Raw genomic sequence first — 9,773 nt, 5'->3', positions numbered from 1 at the left:
GCATTGTAATCAGGTATATTAGCAGAGTGACCTGAGTGTTTGATGATAGGTAACATACCCCAGTCTTCCGTAAAGAAGCCCTGTGACCTACATCATAACCACTTAGCCAACAATCCTTTATGTCTATATACTTTAGACGCATGCCTCTAAGCTTATGCATCCTGGTCGATAATTAATATAGTCTAGTCTAGTACCCTAGCTAGAACACTACATTTTGGCGCCGTTGCCGGGGAGGCGTACTTAAAGGATTCAGATAAAAAGAAAAAAAAAATTCAACACACAAAAATAAACAAAAACACAGTTAGAAATCATGTTCATTTATGCCTAGATTTAGAGACAGTCAAGGGAGATTTGTAAAAACCCCCCACCATCTAAAAACTAACCCATCATCATTAGGAGCAGACTCTCTAGGGAATACAACACCAGCTGAGGAAGTTATCCAAACATTGGCAGAAAAATTTTACTCAGGACAGGAACTTACTCTTATTGAGAGGGAAACTTTATTCACACATAAATCGCAGAAGAAGCACTCTCCTAAACCTTCTACACAAGGAGAAAGTAGTACAGTTATCGAACAATCTTCCTTCCTCCTTTTTCCACCAAGTGACACTGACACAGAGAGACCAATTACAATGGCTGAGGAAGGATCTGGCTCAGTACCACGCCAAGGAGATGAAGAGGAGTCAACTTTTAAGTTCCCTATACATGAACCACAGGAGGATGAGGAGATCAAAATGAAAAACATACCCCCATCCGTGCTACCAAATTTCTATGGTATGGCTTCGGAGGATCCGGACTCATTCTTGTTCGAGTTTGACATTGTATGTCGAACTTATGGCTATACAGATGATGCCCATAGGCTTAGATTGTTCCCAGCCACACTAAAGGCATCAGCCTTGAAATGGTTCATGGGGCTTGGTGAGCATGCTATAGTTGATTGGGATGGTATGAGGAGAATATTTCTTAGGAAATATCAGCCTTATTGCAGATCCAAAGACTCTAAAGATGATATCTTTAGAATGAGTCAGCAAGAGGATGAAACCTTAGAGGAATATTTAGAACGGTTTGTCTATAACTTACAAAAATCTAAACACCGAACTATGCCTCCTGATCTGGTCCGCACAATATTCTTGAAAGGTATCCGAGAGGAATACATGGATGATCTCAACCTGATGGGCAAAGGTGACATTTCTGCCTTACCCTTTGAAGAAATCGCTGAGTTGTGAGAAAAGTATTCAAGGAGTAAAGCTAAAATGGGAAAGAGAAGCCTGTCATCAAGGGTCACAAAATCTGCCTCTGCAAGTGTTACAAGGGCCGAAATAGGGAATCTTTTAGAAGAGTTTAAAACAGATTTGTTAAGCACTCTAGGGAACCAAATTGACACTTTAAAAGCCAAAAAAAAACAAGAAGATGAAGATCATATCATGGCTATCTTCTGCCCAAAGTGCCGAAAGAAACATGCATTAAAAGATTGTCCTCTAGAGAACATCCAAGTTTGTGCTTTCTGTACTGAACATCATGATATGTTTAACTGTCCTAAAGTTAAAATTTTGCAGAACTGTAATATGGCAGCCAATGCAGAGATGGAAAACATGTATTACATGGGCACAAAGCGACCATGGCATCCAAGGCCAGCAATCCAAGGTATGTTTCCAAATCAAAATCTGCAATTTCCTATGAATGATCAAATGTATGCACAAAACTCATGGAATATACCCATGCCATGGCAGCAACAAAACCAACCACAACACCAATGGAGACCGTCTCAACAGTACTCCCAATCTTATCATACATATCCTCAATCATACCCACCTTACTCACAACCATATCAACAATACCAACAGCCGTATCCATCACATTCTCAACCATATCAGCAGTATCCTCAGCAAGTTGTCTATCAGCCCCAACCTCCTCAACAAGCTCTGCCTGCTCCTCCACCAATAAATGCACCACAACTGCAATTTCCAGCTAACTCACAACCTCCCAGACCCACTCAAATTCCTGCTCAAACTGTCCCAAATCCGAATAATAGAGCAGAGAGGCCAGCCTACAATGTAGAAGAAGGAACCTCATATTCCACACTGCCTTTGCAAAACATTAATTTGAGGTCTGGTAGGGTGCTCAACAAGGATTCTCCAATAACAGATAAGCAAGAAGAAAACACCGAAAAGGAAAATGAAATGACAAATCCAACAAAACCAATCAATGATACCAAAGACAAACAGATGCAACCACTGCATCCACCTTTTCCAGACTGATTGGTCCAAGTAAAACCACCACTGTCTATACCACAATTTGATGTCTTAGATGAGCTTAAAAATGTCTACATAAAAATCCCACTGCTGCAAGCTATAAAAGACATTCCTATCTATACCAAAGCCATCAAAGACATGTGCCTCAAGAAGCCTGCTAGGAAAAGGATTGATCCTCAAACCATTCATGTTTTAGGAAATTTAGCAGGCCTTATGACCAATACCATCTCCATGGAGAAGTATGTTGATCCTGGCATTCCCAAAGTGACCACTATCATTAACAACATACGGATTCCAAACACTTTGATAGATCTTGGAGCCGCAATCAATGTCATGACTCTTGAAACCATGAGAACACTCCAGCTCATGAATTTGCAACACACCACGATTGTTCTTGAACTAGCTGATAGATCCAAAGTCATTCCTGAAGGGATTTTGGAAGACATCATTGTCTCACTGGACTCTTGGGAGTATCCAGTGGATTTCCTAGTCCTTCAACCCAAATCCAATTTAGGAGGACACCCTATCATTCTAGGTAGACCATGGTTAGCGACTGCTGATGCATTTATAGGATGTCGATCAGGCAACATGATCATTTTAAGGGGGACCGAAAGAAAACAACTCACCCTTTATCCATCGGCACAATCACCAGCAGTAACACATAATTTGTGGCTTGATGATAAATTTAATGATAAAGAAGAAGTACAATCTGTTTTTAGCATTGACCAAATCTATGATTTCCAGGAAGACAATAATGATTTGGTAGAATTATTCCTTTCTCAACCTGATATGTCTGAAAATTTGAGAAGTGAACAATATCATGCTGCATATGTACTTCTGGCCCAAAGCTTTCAAGAAACATGCACCATCCAATCTTTGCAAACTACATTTCACGACATTTTTCCAGTTCAATCCATCACCAATACACAGAGTCAGATCATAGAGATTAGTCCAGGGAAAACTCTGAACATAGGCAATCACCTAGACTCATCTCAACAAGAGAAATTGATTAAACTCTTGAGAAAATACCAAAAAGCCTTCGCTTGGGACTACACCGATATGCATGGGATTCACCCCGACACATGCACTCACCACATCTATACAGATAGCACCATTAAACCAGTGAGGCAACCACAGAGAAGAATGAACCCCATGCTCCAAGATATTGTCAGAGAGGAATTGCAAAAACTTTTGAGAGTTAATTTTATATATCCTATTTCTGACAGTCAGTGGGTATCCCCATTGGTTATAGTGCCCAAGAAAAATGGTAAGTGGCGCATTTGTGTTGATTACAGACAGCTGAACAAAGCAACGCTCAAAGACTACTTCCCACTGCCATTTATTGACCAAGTGTTAGACACCCTAGCTGGCAAGTCATCATTTTCTTTTCTTGATGGTTTCAGTGGCTACAACCAGATCAGGATAGCCTCTGAAGACCAGGACAAAACCACATTCACCTGTCCTTGGGGCACCTATGCCTACAATGTTTTGCCATTTGGACTTTGTAACGCACCAGCTACATTTCAGAGAGCTGTGTTAGCTATTTTCGCTGATTTAATTCACGATTGTGTTGAAGTCTACATGGATGATTTTTCAGTATATGGCAATTCATTTGAACATGCATTAGAAAATCTTGAGAGAGTTTTGAAAAGATGTATTGAAGCTAACCTGTCCCTCAGCAATGAAAAGTGCTTTATGATGTTAAATGAAGGGATAGTGTTAGGCCACTATATTTCTTTTCAAGGCATCAAGGTTGACCCAGCCAAGATCCAGATCATAGCTGATTTGCCAATTCCACAGAATCAAAGAGAGGTAAGAAGTTTCCTTGGGTATGCAAGCTATTACCGCAGATTTATTGAAAATTTTAGTAAGATAGCTTTACCTTTGTTTAAACTTCTAACCAAAGATGTACTTTTCAACTGGAATGAGAACTGCCAACAAGCATTCGAACAGCTCAAAAAGAAGTTATCAACTGCACCAGTCTTGAGAGGGCCTAATTGGAGCCTACCATTTCATATCTTTACAGATGCATCCGACACTGCAGTAGGTGCATCCTTAGGCCAAAAAGAGGAATCTTGTACTTATGCCATTTATTTCATTAGTAAAAATCTAACACCTACAGAGTTAAACTACACAGTTACAGAAAAGGAAACACTTGCCATCATTTATGCTGTGAATAAATTCCGACATTACATAACTGGTTATGAGGTCTTTGTACATACTGATCATTCGGCCATTAGACATTTAATGAATAAACCAATAACTAGTGGCAGAGTTACCAGATGGTTACTATTGTTACAGGAATTTAACATCACAGTGTTAGATAGACCAGGCAAAGAGAACCAGGTGGCCGATTTTCTCTCTAGACTGCAAAATCCAGGTGAGGTTGTTCCAGTTGAAGATTCTTTTCTAGATGAAAACTTATTTGCAATTTCCATAGTAACTCCTTGGTATGCTGATTTGGCCAATTATTTGTCTACAGGAAGGACACCTCCACACTTTACTGCAAAGGAAAGGAAGAGACTAGTCAAACAAAGTGCTAGATATTCATGGCTTAATGGCGATTTATTTTACACTGGTTATGATATGATTATTAGGAGATGTGTAATAAATGATGAGGTAATTGATATTTTAAAATCTTGCCATGATGAACCGTGTGGTGGGCATTTTGCAGTGAAGCGGACAGCATTCAAAGTTCTTACTCTTGGATACTACTGGCCATCCATTTTCAAGGATGCCAAGAAGTATGTAAAGAGTTGTGACAGCTGCCAAAGAATGGGCAGGCCCACAGCTACCGATGAGATGCCCCTTCAGCCCCAAGTTCACTTAGAGCCATTTGATAAGTGGGCTCTAGACTTTATAGGACCCATTAACCCAACCTCCAATGGTAAGAAGTACATCTTAGTATGTACTGATTACGTCACAAAGTGGGCTGAAGCAAAAGCACTGGTTAGAGCAACCGAACACACAGTAGTCAATTTCCTTTTTGAGGAGATTTTTGTGAGGTATGGAGTACCAAGGGAAATTTTGATTGATCAAGGTACCCAATTCACCTCAAAGCTAGTGAAGGACATCACAGACAAATACCAAATCAAGCATAGGAAAAGTACCCCTTACCATCCACAGGCCAATGGGTAGGTGGAATCCACAAACAAAACCTTGGAAGGCATCATTACTAAAACTGTTGCAATGAACAGGAAAAACTGGGAAGAGAAGCTCAAAGATGCACTCTGGGCTTACAGGATTACCTGGAAAGTTACTACAGGATTTACACCATATCAATTGGTGTATGGAAAAGAGGTAATGCTTCCTATTGAGTTCCAAATACATACTTTTAAACTGGCTGCAGATTTACAAATTGATTTGGACCAAGCACAAAAAGAAAGAATTCAGCAGTTGAACCAGCTGGATGAGATGAGGCAGCAAGCAGAGGAAACCACAATCCTCATGCAAAAACAAAGGAAGCAGTGGCATGATGCACATATTAAGAAGAAGCAGTTTAAGGAAGGTGACTGGGCTTTACTTTTCGACTCAAAATTCAGAGATCATAAAGCCAAGTTCACCACCCATTGGATGGGCCCCTATGAAATTGTTCAGGCTTATGACATGGTTCAGTCAAGCTCAAAACTATTGATGGAGAAGGTCACTCTTTCACAGTCAATGGTCATCGCCTGAAACTCTACACCAAGCCCATCAGCAAGCAAGATTTTCTCCATACACTATCTCAACAAAGAGAGGTTGAGGTATTGCAGCCCTCAGCTGCAGTACCACTGCCTTAGTTTCATTTCCTTTCAATTTCAGAGTCAAAAAGAAATAAATAAATAAATAAAAACAATAAAAAATTAATATAAAAAAATATATATATATATATATATATATATATATATATATATATATATATATATATATATATATATATAAAATAATGGTTTAGATGTGAAAACCAGTCTCTGGCACACTCTAACCTCGAATTCCTACTTAAAAACCAGTCTCTGGCGGGTATGAATTCTCTTTCTTTTGTTTACTGTTTGATTTATCAGCTGAATCATGACTTGAGGACAAGTCAAAATTTTAGTCGGGGAGAGAGGCATCAACACTTTGTTCTTTTATCTCTCCATTGTAAATTCTTAAAGATTTCTTATTCTATATCTTCACTGTAAATTTCCAAAGCAGCTTGTTCCAACATTCCAGACTTCAATAAATAAGTTGTTTTGTCATTGTTTTATCTCAGAGGGACCTGGTTATAAACATTATGCAGGGGGACCTGTTTTGTCTAGACAACTATGCTACCAACACCAGCAGTAAGGGACCTGTTTAAGACATTCAGAAGGGACCTGTTAAAGAAATTGACACCAAGGGCTACTTCAACAAAGTTTCATCAAGCTTCTACAAGGATTTGGGCACTAAGACTCCATCAAATGCCCAAGCTCAGTGAACCTGTATCAATATAAGGAGCTGCATGAACATTTTCAATTTTTCTCAAGGGACCTGTTACATTCAATCTTTCTCAAGGGACCTATTATATCTTCAAATTTTTCTCAAAGGACCTGTGCATTCAATCTTCCTTAGAGGACTTGTTACAACAAGCAAAAGATCAGTCAAAAAGGGACTAGCTACTCAGCATGTCAATACAATAACGACCAACAAAAGAGTAATATGTTTCTTGTTCTTAAACATTTAATTTCTTAGATTGATTTTTAATGTAACTTTGATGACTGTGAACTATTATGATTGATTTCAAGGACACCTACATTTCCTATCATCCCTTATTCCACTGATTCTCATCATTCTCATACATCAACCTATTCATACTTCTAAACCCCTTTACCAACACATCAACCTATTCATACATCCTACAGTCATACCAACATCCTCCATCTAACCGAATACCAACTGGAATAGGACACGTGGCGGATTGTGTTTTTAAATACAAGAGAAAGAGACAAATGTAAAGCGGCCTATCTATTTCATTCCACGCAGCTAAATCATATCTCCACCACCCGACGTACCCAATGATTCAAGGGACTTCCCAAAACCATACCCAGCATTATATATACATGCTCCCAGCGCTCTTGTGGTGACATCTATGTAAGCGTACAGCTTGTGGTGACATCTATGTAAGTGTACATCACTCCTCTGTTTTAAAATGAATGAATACGTTGTGAAGTGAGTACAGCCGGGTATCTATCATTTCCGCATTCGATTCCCATAACTTTCAAAGTAAAATCAGAAGCAGTAAGCGCCGGGAGAAGTATTATCATTTGGGTCGATTTACACAGTGAGGATTGGAGGCAGTGAGCGGTGAGCGCCGAAAGAGGGAAGTATCACCACTCTGTTTCGATTCCCACCACAGTCATAAGACAATCGACCGGCCGAGCATCATATTGAAGACTAAGGGAAGCGATACACCAGGTAACCAGTTTGAAATTTCTTTGTTAAAATTGTAAGAACATAAACAGAGAAGGGTTAGAAGCACGACCCTCTGTCGCTATGACTAATAGGGTCGAACCGAGTGTGTTCGACAGTTCACAATATTGTGAGGATTGCATTGAGATTCTTAGAGAAATACAGTGGTTACCATTTCTAGAGAAATTTCATGGAAGCAATGAGGAGGTTACCAAGCAATTTGCCTTCACCTTTAATGGAGAAAAAGCCCTTATAGGTAACTTCTCATTCAGGGTTTCAGAGGATACTATAGCTCAGGCAATAGGGATTAGTCCAGAAGGGGAGAAGTATTTTAAAACCAAGCAATTTAAAGAGAAATCGTGGACACAGTTTATGTCTAGATTTAGAGTCTCATCAGTGAACTGGAAGAAGGGTGTTCCAAGAAGTTGGTTGATGCATCCCTGGGATGAGATGGTCTACATCCTTCAAAAATTCATAACCTGTGAAGGCCGCTACAGTATTGTCTATCTATACCACATTAAACTACTCCTCCATTTGAAGAAACAATGTGTTATCAGTGTACCATATTTTCTGTTACAAAGCTTAACCAAGATGTCCAAGGCTATCCAGAAGCAGAAGGGGAATGAAGACAAAAGCCTGTATCACTTTGGCTTAATTAAAGAAATCCTTATTGACCATGAATTGCAGAGAAGAGGGAAGCCATGGAAAGAATTCCTAGATGTTAATCAAATTAGAGATGAGGAAGATAAAGAAGAAGTGCAAGAGGACTCGGGGTTCATGAAGGACATTGATGAAGAAATCCCAGTATCCAAAACCAGCAAGGCACCTCTACCTGTGGGCAGCATAAAGAATAGGAACATGAGAAAGGAAGATGCTAAGAGGGCCGAAAAAGATAAAATTTTCACCACTTACTCACGAAGAACAAGGAGGACACCAAAAGCCCAGTTACAAGAGGACCAGCTTGAATCCAATGCACCTGCACAAATGGACGTTGAGAGTGGTGACCACTCACTACCAGGACCAGAAATTGATATAGAGGTGGAAAGCAATAACAAGCAGGAAAGATGTTCACCGCCTCCCATTAAGAGACAGAAGAAACTAGAAAAACAAATTGAAGAATTAAAGGAGGAGCTCATGGAGGCTAATATGCTAGAAAAAGTTATCAAGAGAGAAAATGAAATGCTCCGGGTGCAGAGTAAAGAAACTCAGAAGAAGAATGAAAAGTTAAAGGAAAGAATCAGTGAACTGGAGGCTGAGCAAACTGAGATCTCTAACTGGGCCACTAAGTGGTACAATCAGAAGAAGACCCTCAAAGAAAAATACAAAAAGTTAAAACAGGAGCTCAAGGGTCAAAAAGATAACCAGGTGAAAAAGAATGTGGACACATTGCTCAAGGCAGCGGAGATCCAGGCAGGGACAGAGTTCAAGGGAAGCACTTCGGGGATAGCATGAGGACATGCTAAGTCCTTAAGTCGGGGAGAGATGTTGGTATCATCCCAAGACCCCTTTTTCCTCCTAAAAACACATCATTTACCCATTCCTTTTCATCATATATTCCTTAGAATCCTTGAAAATTAATTATTAATAGTCTTATAGTTATTAAAATGCATTGGAATTGATTTAGGAATTTTATGTTGAAGAATTAGAAGTTTTTGGTGAAATGGTTACAGGAAGTTCCAACATCCTGTAATTAGCTCATTGTTTGACATGTGGCACAACAGCTGGGCGAGAACGAAAGGCATGGATGAAAAGTAGAATGTCCAAGCATGGACAAACACCTATCTTACAGCCGGATCGACTCTCCTACATGCGCGGTCAACCCAGGTCAAAGCATGGCACACTGGCGACAAAGGCAGAAACAACAGCTCATTCTATTTTGATTTAGTTTTTGTTCTTTTTTATCAGTTAGGATAGAAACATTTTGAAAAGCTCGATGTAATAAAAGCGGCAACAACCAAATTCCGAATGTACATTCATTATCGAAATAACATGGTTATGTAAATACAGTCCGAGTAATGGATAGGAGGTTAATCGTTGTATCACTCTAAAAAACTCTGTTTTTGAACTTAATACCAAGAATCCAGTTACAGTTCTGATTTGTGTCTCGTGTATTGA

The sequence above is a fragment of the Pinus tabuliformis genome, chromosome Q (assembly GCF_031772625.1).
Source record: "Pinus tabuliformis cultivar Carrire ecotype Pingquan chromosome Q, CPIR1, whole genome shotgun sequence".
NCBI lineage: Eukaryota > Viridiplantae > Streptophyta > Pinopsida > Pinales > Pinaceae > Pinus > Pinus tabuliformis.
This window is presented reverse-complemented; position numbering follows the sequence as displayed.